Below are 14,039 nucleotides of genomic sequence, written 5' to 3'. Positions count from 1 at the left end.
AAATGACTGCACCACCGAATTCAAGGTCTCGAGATCTTACCCAACAAATGGCGCAATAATAAGTGTAATCAGCTCTTACTGGACTGAAAAAAATACATAAAATTTTGCGATAGGTGAAACATAAACATGCTGATGATAAGAATTTATAAAAATCGGAATAACTGGACGTTTTTCTTCGTAAGGACACGACAGACGCAAAATTCAAGAATCTTATAGCTGTGTTCAAATGCTCTATCCCTTTCCTACGGTCGAACCTCGATCAAAAGAGGATGTTCTTTAAATAAGCCTGTTATATGATTATCTCTTTCATCCCTATAGTATATGAAATGCCATTAATTTTGCCATTAATCTATCATATTAGGACGCACCTTACCGAAACTTTCAAGACTTTTCTGCTTCAAAGCGACGGTTGTGTTCAATTACTTTATCCCATTCGGTCGGCTTAAAATACTTCATGTCCATTTATCATATTCAGCGAAATAAGCAGTTCATCTAAAATATCTTTCTCGTGAAACTACCTAATTATTATATCAACCAAGCGTACTCATATGTTCACTACCAGGACGCATGAGCAATAAATACTATTAAATTCCTCCCGGGGAACGAAGATATCAGAAAGTAAAACCTACTATACACTAAATCTTTGTGCCACTGACGCCTATATAGAAATAACACAAGGTAACAGAAAATCAAGTGATATAACAATCTATATATCTTCTTCACTATCAATACCCCTATGAGAAGATTCCCCCCTTCCCTCCCCAAGGAAGGTTTTCGTAATCATTTATGAAGTAGCTCGCTCAACACCTATCTGGAGAGAGAGAGAGAGAGAGAGAGAGAGGGGGGGGGGGGGGGCAGGCTAAATAAAATCAAGAATAATTCTGAGATAAGGAACCTGTGCCTGTTTGACTCAAAGTTCTGAACACGTAATTAAGTGGTGAACAACTAAGCTTCAAGGTTCAAAGGGGAAAGTCATTCTCAGGTTAATCAGACCATCAAGTATTTCTAACAACTGCCTCCATCTACAAACACTGCAACCAAGAGGAACATGCGAGTCACTCTCAGATTAATATTTCTTGACCATAATATCACCATATATTCACAAGAAATCATATTAACACAGAGAATCAAGTAGGAAAGAGATGCGCATGTTAATACTAAATAGTTGATTATAACAATTACGTGATGGACTTGTATCATAATGACCTAGCCTCACCGCGATCCTCACTGCTCGTACCTAATCCTCGTACTTCAATCCTCGCTCTGTTCTACCGCAATCTATTTCTATAATAATTGATACTAGGTGACGTCATTCCTTCGCTCAGCTGTCATGTTTACCTGCAGATTCAACAGTCCAACTTTAAATCGCTCAGTCGAGCTATTCAGTCACTTTTACCTCCAGTCGTTTTGTTTCTACCCTCAAGCTCAACCTTTATGGTTGTACCTAACCTTACCAGCATGGGATCTGCTACCTTATCCACTCCATTACAAGGTTCTGCTGTGCAACGTAACGCACACCTAACCTTACTTCCTCCCTAAGTGATTCTTTATTTCCTCTCAAGCCAAGTAGTTTTCAGAGAGCAACTGTTCCTTACTCACACATGGCTCTAACACATTTAATTTTTTTTCGTTTGTTTTATTATCATCCATGAATCAGAACATCATGACATACACTACCTTATTCATCAGCACTTTATGTGAACCGAGACAAAATACATCAAGAATAGTTTGACGGAAGGCCACATAACAGTAAGTCGTTGAAGGCAAGCATTACCCATTATCTTTCTCGTGAAACTACCTAATTATTTATATCATCAGCCCACAGATTTTGACATACAAAACGTCTTTCATTCACGGAACATCTACATCACTAGAATATGTTTTGACATGATCTACGAAAATATTTTTCAATTCTGGGGCTGATTCAGAAGACAGGATATCAACATGAGCAAGGGGTCCTACGTAAATTTTTCAAAGCTTCCCCATCCGCAACTAACGATGAAAGATGTTACTGCCTTCAGTGGATGCGAACCCACACGGACTCGAACTCGGCGGGCCAGTGCTGACTCATGGTCAATAACGCTAACCAAACTCTCTCTCTCTCTCTCTCTCTCTCTCTCCTTTCACGCAGAAGCAAGGATGTAGTATTGCCACTATACTTAATTTTAATCAGACCCCACCTCGAGGGCAAAAATGGGTGTTTGTAGGTATGGAACAAATGTCTTTCACAACGATTTTCAACACAAGCCACATCAAAATTTTCTTATAGTCAATGGTATTTTTTTTTCTCTCATTAGGCGCTAACTTATTTCCCTCCTTGCCAATTATAATTCAGTTACTTGACAAAACATACCAGTGTATTGGTCTGTTTAGCTGAAGCTAAAGATTTTTCGGTCGGTAGATGTAGCTTGTTGTTAAGCAGTTAAGACTAAAGCCCAAACAACAAACTATTAGCTAAGAACAGTTGATTACCTCCTTACCCTTAGTTATATAAATTCGACAGTTCCAGAATTTACCTATAAACCTATCTCATAAAACAGAAGAGGATCAGGCTGTAAACACCGAAATACTTTACATTCGTTATCGACTTACACAACAGTAGACGTTAACAAGAAACTCGACTATAACAAGTCCTAAACTCAGTGAAAAAAGCTGAATTTCTACCAATCTCAAACTACTACATTCGTTACCTACCTACTACATGTATCACTTCCTGGTTCAAACATCTATTTACAAAGCAGAAGTTTTGAGCAAGCTCAAATCTGGCAAAATCTGTCTATATGGCCAAAGTTAAGCGAAAAGTGTGTATATATGTAGTTGATATAAAACTAATTCTAAGTAGTCGTAATCTTCGTATGCACTATTACTGTACCATTTGTTCAGTGTAATCGTATTTTCCTGTACTATATTCCAACTACATTTATCTCCAGCTAACATCGCTATCTTAACGCCTGTAACTTGAAGGTAAAGATGGTACCGCATCCTCTTTTTCATCACAATCGTTATCCCGTATTATATCCATACTAGTTGTTTTCCCCTACCCCGAACAGGACACACAAGGTCATTGTGATTACAAGTCTACATACAAGATATATACTTACTGTTTTTGACAGTCTCTCTGGTCTCACGTTGTCTCGTTCGTTCTTCATGATATCCTCCTCACTTCTCAAGCAAATAATCTTCAAAATGGGTATTGTTATATCCAGAAATTGTACACCTGTTTTGTTTTGGTTTCCAGCGTCACTAGCTCTATAAACATGAACAACTCAGATGAGAATTCCTGACAAACTCGTATCTGTAAAGTTGCTAGTTAGTGTTTTAGGGCATATGTCAGCGCCATCTATTGGACACAAAAAGCTATAATATTATGTCATAGATACCAGCCTGATTTTGTACAAGCAATTATTTGTCGAGATCAGTTAAAATTACACTTTTCACCCATATTCAGATATAATTAAAAGAAGCATTATCATAAAAGTATATTATTTGTGACTTTTTTGTATGAGAAAATAAATTCAAGTTCATCTCCAACTTTTCTTTTTCAGGTTACGAATTTTTGTCCATCGAATCTCTTTTTGTATTTAATTATAAAACAACACCAGTCACTGCAACACGCGACTTCACCTCAATTGTATTTGATTGCCTCCCTCCCTGACAAATAACAATAAAATACAATAATCAAAACTCCAGTTTTGGTTAGTGACGTACTGGAAGACATGATGGGAATGACAAATAATCAGGAATGAATCGCTTCTTTATACCCATTTAATTTCAGCATCATTGAGGTTAACTTGCACTACCTATCATCCACCACGAACATGCCAATTTTGGAAATCAATTGTTTGCCCGAATTACAACCACATCCATCTTAAGCTAAGGTACATTGCCCCAAGCCAATTAAAAAGAATCTAAATTAGATCTCTTATGCACCCAAACTGATTGAAGAAATGTTCACTTATTTCGATTCTTTAACTGTTTCCTCTCAACCTAGACCGAGACTGGACTAGTTTCGAATCATATCCATTTTTATATTATCTTAATGCATTCGCACTCCTTTCCCGGGTTAATAAGCCAAATAAGCCCCAATCACTGGCAGACTTACGTAAATGGCCTTTTTCATTTCTGTATATGATTGATCTTGGTAGCTTCTTGCAAACTTGTTGTGCAACATGCCATGATGAGAACTACATATTTACCTTAAAACCGATATTTCACGAACAACATATTCTTTGTAAAAAAAAAAACAAATCAGTAAAAAAAAAATGTAGGCGAACATTATTCGATGAAATTGATTTAAAAACTAAACGTTTGTGATAAAATGTATGTATGATATTAACATATCCTACTCCATCTGCATTAACTATCAAACTTAGGCATCTGCAAACGACGAATTTCGACGAGATTACACTGAAAAGAGATTGGTTCAAGCCTGGTCAGATTAAACAATGTAATAAAGACAGCTTATAAACAAAATAAGTAAACAGTAAATCAAATGGCAATTGCATGTCCTAACTCGCACTTCAAAGCTACCGTAGATTTTCGGCACCGAGGATGAATTCGATTTGATCAAGTTTGCATAGTCTTAGGTGAATCATCTATTACGTGCGATTCGAACATTCCCACGAGATCTATTATCTATACGTGAAAACAAGAGGAGGCGAAGGCATGTTCCTTCCAAGGATCATAACTTTCTTTGGGATTTTTATTCTTTTATGATCTAAATGTAGTTCAAAATATGTATCAAGGAATTATCAAAAACGGCAGTACATGAGGTACACAAATTTCTCTTATGAAGTGACCAACAAACTTTGTATGTAGGTAAATTCCATCGTTCAATATGTTCAAGTTGTTAAGTTCATATCCCCTTCTTGCTTTTATTCTACTAAAGAATATATATTTCGTTTACTCGTTTTATTCCAAAAATAGTTCTAGTCAGCCAATTAAGATCGATCCATATGTTGCACTAACTTCTTTTTCATATTACAAAAAAACTGAGAACATCTAAAATCGAAACATTTTGATATCCACGTGGTAGTTTTTCTTTACTATGTCAATCAAGAATACATATATATATATATATATATATATATATATATATATATATATATATTTTTTTTTTTTTTTTTTTTCTTTTCATACTATTCGCCATTTCTCGCGTTAGCGAGGTAGCTTTAGGAACAGAGAACTGAGCCTTTGAGGGAAATCCCCACTTAGCCCCCTTCTCTGTTCCTTCCTTTGGAAAATCAAAAAATGATAGGGGAGGATTTCCATCCCCCGCTCCCTTCCCTTTTAGTCGCCTTTTACGACACGCAGAGAATACGTGGGAAGTATTCTTTCTCCCCTATCCCCAGGGATATATATATATATATATATATATATATATATATATATATATATATATATATATTGGAAAGGATCACAATTTTGCGCGTGATCAAGATATTCCTACGAGTCCATGGGGAAAATGAAACACGATAAGTTCCCAAGTGCACTTTCGTGTCATAATCTCATCATCAGGGGAGACACAAGACAATCACATGTTTACCAAATGGCGTTCTAGCTTTGGCTCTTCACTGTATATCAACTGACATATTTCTCTCTTGTGTCTCCCATGATGATGTGATTATTACACGAAAGTGCTCTTGGGAACTTATCGTGTTTCATTTTCCCCGTGGACTCATAGGAATATATATATATATATATATATATATATATATATATATATATATATATATATATATATATATATATGTGTGTGTGTGTGTTTTTCATACTATTCGCCATTTCCCGCGTTAGCGAGGTAGCGTTAAGAACAGAGGAATGACCCTTTGAGGGAATATCCTCATTTGGCCCCCTTCTCTGTTCCTTCTTTTGGAAAATTAAAAATGAGAGGGGAGGATTTCCAGCACCCCGCTCCCTTCCCTTTTAGTCGCCTTCTACGACACGCAGGGAATACGTGGGAAGTATTCTTAATCCCCTATCCTCAGGGATAATATATATATATATATATATATATATATATATATATATATATATATATATATATATATATATATATGTGTATATATATATATATATATATATATATATATATATATATATATATATATATATATATTCCTATGAATATATATCCCTGGGGATAGGGGATTAAGAATACTTCCCACGTATTCCCTGCGTGTCGTAGAAGGCGACTAAAAGTGAAGGGAGCGGGGTGCTGGAAATCCTCCCCTCTCATTTTTAATTTTCCAAAAGAAGGAACAGAGAAGGGGGCCAAATGAGGATATTCCCTCAAAGGGTCATTCCTCTGTTCTTAACGCTACCTCGCTAACGCGGGAAATGGCGAATAGTATGAAAAAAAAAAATATATATATATATATATATATATATATATATATATATATATATATATATATATATATATATATATATATATATATATATATATACCTCGCAAACGCGGGAGACAGCGACAAAGTATAAAAAAAAAAAAATATATATATATATATATATATATATATATATATATATATATATATATATATATATATATATATATATATGTATTCCCTCAAAGGCCCAGTCCTCTGTTCTTAACGCTACCTCGCTATCGCGGGAAATTGCAAATAGTATGAAAAAAAAATATTTATTTATATCTATTTTGCTTTGTCGTTGTCTCCCGCGTTAGCGAGGTAGCGCAAGGAAACAGACGAAAGAATGGCCCAACCCGCCCACATACACATGTATATACATTACACGTCCACACACGCAAATATACATACCTATACATCTCAATGTACAAATATATATACACACACAGACATATACATATATACACATGTACATAATTCATACTGTCTGCCTTTATTTGTTCCCATCGCCACCCCGCCACACATGGAATAACAACCCCCTCCCCCCTCATGTGTGCGAGGTAGCGCTAGGAAAGGACACCAAAGGCCCCATTCGTTCACACTCAGTCTCTAGCTGTCATGTAATAATGCACCGAAACCACAGCTCCCTTTCCACATCCAGGCCCTACACAACTTTCCATGGTTTACCCCAGACGCTTCACATGCCCTGGTTCAATCCACTGACAGCACGTCGACCCCGGTACACCACATCGTTCCAATTCGCTCTATTCCTTGCACGCCTTTCACCCTCCTGGGGATAGGGGAGAAAGAATACTTCCCACGTATTCCCTGCGTGTTGTAGAGGGCGACTTAAAGGGGAGGGAGCAGGGGGCTGGAAATCCTCCCCTCTTGTTTCTTTTTTTTTTTTTTTAATTTTCCAAAAGAGAGAACAGAGAAGAGGGCCAGGTGAGGATATTCCCTCAGAGGCCCAGTCCTCTGATCTTAACGCTACCTTGCTAACGTGGGAAATGGCGAATAGTTTGAAAGAAAAGAGTGATATATATATATATATATATATATATATATATATATATATATATATATATATATATTCTTCTTTCTTTTAAACTATTCGCCATTTCCCGCGTTAGCGAGGTAGCGTTAAGAACAGAGGACTGGGCCTTTGTGGGATATCCTCACCTGGCCCCCCTCTGTTAATCCTTTTGGAAAATTAAAAAAAAAACGAGAGGGGAGGATTTCCAGCCCCCCGCTCCCTCCCCTTTTAGTCGCCTTCTACGAAACGCAGGGAATACGTGGGAAGTATTCTTAATCCCCATCCCCAGGGATAATATATATATATATATATATATATATATATATATATATAACAGCGGGTGGCTGGAAACCCTCCCCTCCTGTTTTTAACTTTTCCAAAAAAAAAGGAACAGAGTAGGGGGCCAAGTGAGGATATTCCCTCTAAAGTTCTGTCCTCTGTTCTTAATGTGACCTTGCTATTGCGGGACATGGCAAACACGTATGAAATATACATATATATATATATATATATATATATATATATATATATATATATATATATATATATATATATATATATATACTTTGTCGCTGTCTCCCGCGCATGGAAACAGACAAAAGAATACACGCCCATACACGCATGTATACATACCTATACATTTCAATGTACACATACATATACATATACAGACACATATATACACATGTACATATTCATACTTGCTGCCCTCAGCCATTCCTGTCGCCACCCTGCCACATGATATGGCATCCCCCTCCCCCTGCATGCGCGCTAGGAAGTACTAGGAAAAGACAACAAAGGCCACATTCGTTCATGTTCAGTCTCTGGCTGTCATGTCTCATGCACTGAAACTACAGTTCCCTTTCCACATCCAGGCCCCACAAAACTTTCCATGGTTTACCCCAGACACTTCAAATGCCCTGGCGCAATCCATTGACAGCACGTCAACCCCAGTATACCACATCATTCCAATTCATTCAATTCCTTGCCTGCCTTTCACCCTCCTGCCTGTTCAGGGTCCGATAGCTCAAAATCTTTTTCACTCCATCCTTCCACCTCCAATTTGGTCTCCCACTTCTCCTCGTTCCCTCCACCTCTGACACATATATCCTCTTTGTCAATCTTTCCTCACTTATTTTCTCCATGTGACCAAACCATTTCAATACACCCTCTTCTGCTCTCTCAACCACTCTTTTTATTACCACACATCTCTCTTACCCTTTCATTACTTACTCGATCAAACCACCTCACACCACATATTGTCCTCAAACATCTCAATTCAACACATCCACCCTCCTCCGTACAACCCTATCTATAGCCCACGCCTCACAACCACATAACATTGTTGGCACCACTATTCCTTCAAACATACCCATTTTTTGCTTTCCAAGATAATGTTCTCCCAGTCATTTGCACTATCTCCCTGCAAAAATCGTCCAAATGCCTCTCTCTTCTCTTTCACTAATAATCTTACTACTACTTCATCCCACCACTCACCACCCTTTCTAATCTGCCCTCCTCCCTCATTTCTCATGCAACAAGCATCTTTTGCACAAGCCATCACTTCTTTCCTAAATAATCTTATTCCTCCCCCACTCCCCTAACGTCACTTGCTCTCACCTTTTTCCATTCTGCACTCAATCTCTCCTGGTACTTATGTATTTATATTCCTGAGAAAAACCTTAACTGAGAAAAACCTTTAAGCCATGACACCCATCTTCAACCCCAAAAATGGTGTTTAGTGTGCGGACAGACTTTTCAATTCCCCATACAAGCATCTGCTTCCTTTATAGATACATTAGTCGAGCAAAAGTATATCAATTCTACAGCTAGAGATCATCAGATGAATAAAACCGCACTTATGAACATAGTAGCATATAGTTTAATCAATGGCATGAGCCTTTGCACCAACATATGATTTGGGAAAATCCCCATAATATTAATTCCTGCTTACTAGCCAATCTTCGTATCAGTTCCTCACATTTCATAGGATTTGTAAATCATCCATCATGAATGCTTGATGCATAACTTGTTTATAAAATTGTAGCCATTTACGTCTTGAATAGTAAATTTATCTCAGTACCATAGAAATGCTACTTGTTCACAGAATATTTTTATCAATATTTAAATAAATTAATAATCTTACTGGTTGTAATGAATGTTGGCCAAATGAAACATATTTCCTAATTCAATATTTTCTCTAAAACTAATAAAATTGCTAATACATTCTGAACCCATGTTATCCAATGACAAGTTAATGAAATACAAAGAAGCATTAAGATTACTTCTTATTTAAAAATCCAAGACCAGTGAGCAGTTTGATCTTCTATTTATCCATTTCTGATGCCTGTTCCAACTGGAACTTACCAACATAATCACTCATTAAGCTGACTGTCTCTGATGCCTGTTCAAAATAAAACTTACTGACATAATCACTCATCATGCTGATAAAATGATACACCAGTAAACTCATTACATATTTTGAGACGAATACCTTGTTTTCATCTTACCAATTATGTTACATACTCCATAAAACACTTCATGAGAAGGGTAGTCTCATTTAATCCTTCATTTGCATGGTGGCACTTTGAAGCTGGCTGTGGACGGAGTAGAGCATGCTCATACACTCTGGAGCTTGAGATGGACCTTACTTGTGGATATAACTGCTAAATACTAAATATTGGCACATGGTAAGAATATATACTTAAAGGGTGAGAATAAAGATACACGTGTGATGTCTGACCTCTTTACTTCCATATCAAGTGGACACGCAGGATGAGACCCGTGTCAAAGGGTGGTGGGACTTGGGGGGGATGGGGGAGGGAGTCCAGGAACCGCCCACGTCCCCAAGGCCCGCCCTGGCAGTGTGAGCGTGTTGTAGCACAATAATAGCCTTTATTCTAGTAGTACGTAATGGTCACTTTACCATGTGGAAATCTCTTGTATTCTGTTGAGATTGTGGTAGTCTTCATCTATGGTCACATGTTGGTTATTGTGATGTACTAATTATTGTCTGTGGTGGTTAGAAAACCTGCATCGGCAAGTAAATTACAAGTGCAATGAATGTTTAAGACCACATAATAAGGTCATTAAACTGTTGATGACCTGGAACTGCATGTACAATCACAGAAAAGGTTGTGACCACTAGACAGTCTACAAAAATTATACAGTTTCAAACCAAATTCCAAGATGATTATCACTCCAACAACAACTATACAACATTTCTCTCGCCGGGGGCCACATACCAGCCCCTGAACGCTGCTTACAAAGATGTCAAATGAACTGTCCACCCTAAAGATCGTCTTTGATTAATTATATTCAAAACTATGCATAACTGTCCAATGAAGAGAGAAGGTTACTTCATGTACTCATGCATAAGCACAGACACTAACCAAGGGAAATGACAGAGCCTAAACCACGTACACCGACTTTTTGGCGGAACACAGTGAAATGGGCTAAAATAACAATAAACGCTTCATTCAGTAAATTATTGAGAACAACCTCAATGAAGAACAAAGCTTGCGGCAATCACACCATGGCACCAAAATGTGTGACGCAGGTGTCTTGTGTGCGGCCAGCGTCTGTCAGCCTCAAAAAACTCTTCCACAAGGCCAATTCTCCCAGTCACAACAGAAGCTAACACACAAGAGGCTCACAGACGCCGGCCGCACAATTTGTCTAAAGAGAGAGCAATACAGCGCATTCATCCTAACTAGTCCAAAACAAAGCCGCAATAGTCTCGAGAAGAGTCAGTTTCTGCCTCCGTACAAAGAGCAGCTCATGAGCACCAGTGACGCGAGACGACGACGACGACGAATGAGGCCCTACACCATGGCTACATCAGACCCGACTCTTAACCAGCTCTTAAGGCTATGCCCAAACAAAGTGTATGGTCCAATTGACATTTATTAATAAGCTGGCCTAGGTTTCAGTTCGTATTACAAATTGGCTGGCCAGCGCGGAGCTAAAACTCAAGGGTGGTCAAGAATTGGGGCCATCATCACGTGAAGGGCAGTACGAAGCGGGACATTCCTTCTCCTTCTCCTCCTGCATCATCATCATCATCATCATCATCATCTTTTCATCTCCTCCTCCTCCTTCTCCTCCCGAGAACGCAACACGAGAAGCTAAACTAAACGCAAAGTAGCGTGTGTGTGATATTGTGCGTTTTGACCCGTATTAATGGAGAGACATAGAAACTGTCTTTGCTCGAGCGAGGGCTTCACTACTGATCGTCAGAGCTAGAGTACTAAGCTGAACAACCACGTCATTAAACATTAAATAATATAATAGGCATTGCGATATTACTGTGAAATTGGGAACATAGTAAAGACATTTCTAAACCTAAGTCACAACATCTTTTTAAAGGGAGAAACCGGAGCAGTGACGGAAAAGTAGCCAGGAATGAAAGATCTGACACAAACCGGACCATATGAATATCTGCTGTGCGTTGTTAAAATGGCGTAATATTACCAACAATAAATATTGACACTATTGTATTTGTGTTTATATATTGATAACCAGACTTTAACCATCCTAAGAAACTCCTGCTAACATTTGTTTTGCCAAGTAACAAAAGCGATTATTGGAGTCCAGAACAACGGGGTTGCTCTTTATTATTGAAAGCATACGGCAAACCAAATGCTTGCAAGTTACTTCGACATACAAATATGGAAATGATATCTTAAAATACCGTCCTAACAATTCTAAAGATCCTACAATTTTCCCTAAATTATTCATACTATATTTGATATATTATCTTTGATCAAGACCACTGTGCATTTTTTTCTTGGCGACGAGATGTATTAACAATAATAGAGTAACACCGCAGCTCCTCCAAACAAATCAAAAAGTCCGAACTGACCATAATCAAGTATTGCCAGTACAGATGACTGCTCAAGGGTCTGCTAAAGTCCAAGTTTCCTCTTTAATGTTTTTTTTTAATCTATAGGAGCTTATTTGGCAAATGCAGGGAGGCAAATGGGGCCAACAATTCTATTTATGTGGAGTTGTCAGTGAGTGTATTCCTTATGTGGGGTTTAAACATTATCTTTTTCTTATAAGATAAGCAGAGAGTAAACCAAATGGAGTCATCTTTGAAGGCTCTTACTGAACCTCTCAGCTTTTATTGATTTATAATGAATTACCCAATAAGGCCGAACCTTAGACTAATAGCATTGCCAAATGAGACTATACATCATTCATATCAAATGACATGTCGAGAGTAATACATCTGTTTTATAGAACAACCCAAGATTTGTCTTCTAAATTTGCTTATTGTAGCCAAATGTGAGCCCTGGTCGGTATCAACTGAGACCAAATATAAACCATATTGCACTGCCACCAAGGCTGCAGTTCTGTCTCATTCTATCACGTACACAGGTCACAAATTTACTGTATCACGCAGTAAATGTCCTTATTAAAATGTTCACAATAATCAAGGAGACTGATCAGCCTTTTTGAACAGCCCACAAAGGCCCACAATCCCTAATCGCTCCACAGATGCACAAAACTGGCACCAAAAAATTATGCACAGACGTACCGACATTACTTCATCCAAGCGCAGTTCCTCATCTAAGGAAACAAAATTGCTTTCAGTGTACATGATTGGAAGGCACAGCGCTTGCGATGGGCACCAAGACACCCCTGATCTACTACAAACCGAACGCCACATTCCTTGAGTTCTAAAACAAAACATGCCCTCCACCAAGTACTATGAGCCATACTTGATATACCCCAAGTTATTATTTTCTTATTCACAACACATGGCAAATGGGGTATCAATGGAGATTAAGTAAGTCTCAGAGTCTCTGACAGGGGCACAAATGCTGTCTTGATGGTCACAGGTGCAGAGAACACCAACAACTCCTCCCGGCCTCTGTCTTTGTTGTCATCACTGAGTGTATTATCAGAAACATTTTCACTCCATAAAAAAATTGATGTCACCTCTGCTGAGATAGTTTACTATCAACAGTATTATTATCAAGAACTTCAAAGAAGGTCTGCAACAGTCATTACACACTGGTTTTGAGCATATCATTCTGCATCCACCTCACAACAAAACCTTTCCATTGCTGTGTCAGCCTGGCACAAGTGTAAACACTTACTGGGGTTCCATGTACTGAATTAAAATATAGACTTTTTAAATTTGGCTGTATAAACTTGAGTTCTAGAAATACTGTATCTTCAGTCTGGCTGTTTGTAATCCATAAAAGGATGGATTTTATTAATGCCACGTGTATCATATGCATCAGTTCTTGTCCATTCTCAGGTGTATGCATGTAGGTAGGGAGGGTCCGCTGGGCCGGCACACCACTCACAATAGGACACAATCATAATGAGTCTTGCCTGGACCTAGACATGTCACTCGAGATTATCAGTGCCTCAAGCAGACATTCTCTGGCCCGGCTTGGCTGCCACAGTATCAACAAGGATTCTGCTGGGCTGGGTGGTGAACACTTCACTTGAGAGTTACCTCATGCTCTTCGCCTTAGTGTCCATGTAACAAGTGACGTGCGATGGTCAGAAGCTACGCTAAAGCCTGCCTGCAGGGTAGCTCGACGATTGTCTTCTAAATACAAGCGTGATAGGCCCTGAAATACAAAAGAAAAGCATATTAGTAAGAATTACTTACA

General features: G+C 38.2%; 1 protein-coding gene and 1 long non-coding RNA gene across 7 annotated transcripts in view; both read right to left on the bottom strand.

Annotated features, from left to right (window-relative positions):
- Nucleotides 1-5,123, bottom strand: part of LOC139753724 (uncharacterized) — a 105,551-nt gene extending 100,428 nt beyond the window's left edge. Inside the window, exon 1 of the long non-coding RNA XR_011713755.1 lies at nucleotides 3,102-5,123. This is a non-coding gene — a long non-coding RNA (uncharacterized lncRNA). The remainder of the gene's footprint in view (nucleotides 1-3,101) is intronic.
- A 5,013-nt stretch (nucleotides 5,124-10,136) lies between these two features.
- The window catches only part of Drep2 (DNA fragmentation factor-related protein 2), a 282,308-nt gene continuing 278,405 nt past the window's right edge, over nucleotides 10,137-14,039 (bottom strand). For all 6 annotated transcript variants that reach the window (XM_071670467.1, XM_071670463.1, XM_071670465.1 and 3 more), the window contains one exon: nucleotides 10,137-13,997. The gene's annotated coding sequence lies outside the window, so the exon portion shown is untranslated. The remainder of the gene's footprint in view (nucleotides 13,998-14,039) is intronic.

Source organism: Panulirus ornatus, chromosome 15, assembly GCF_036320965.1.
Source record: "Panulirus ornatus isolate Po-2019 chromosome 15, ASM3632096v1, whole genome shotgun sequence".
NCBI lineage: Eukaryota > Metazoa > Arthropoda > Malacostraca > Decapoda > Palinuridae > Panulirus > Panulirus ornatus.
This window is presented reverse-complemented; position numbering and strand designations above follow the sequence as displayed.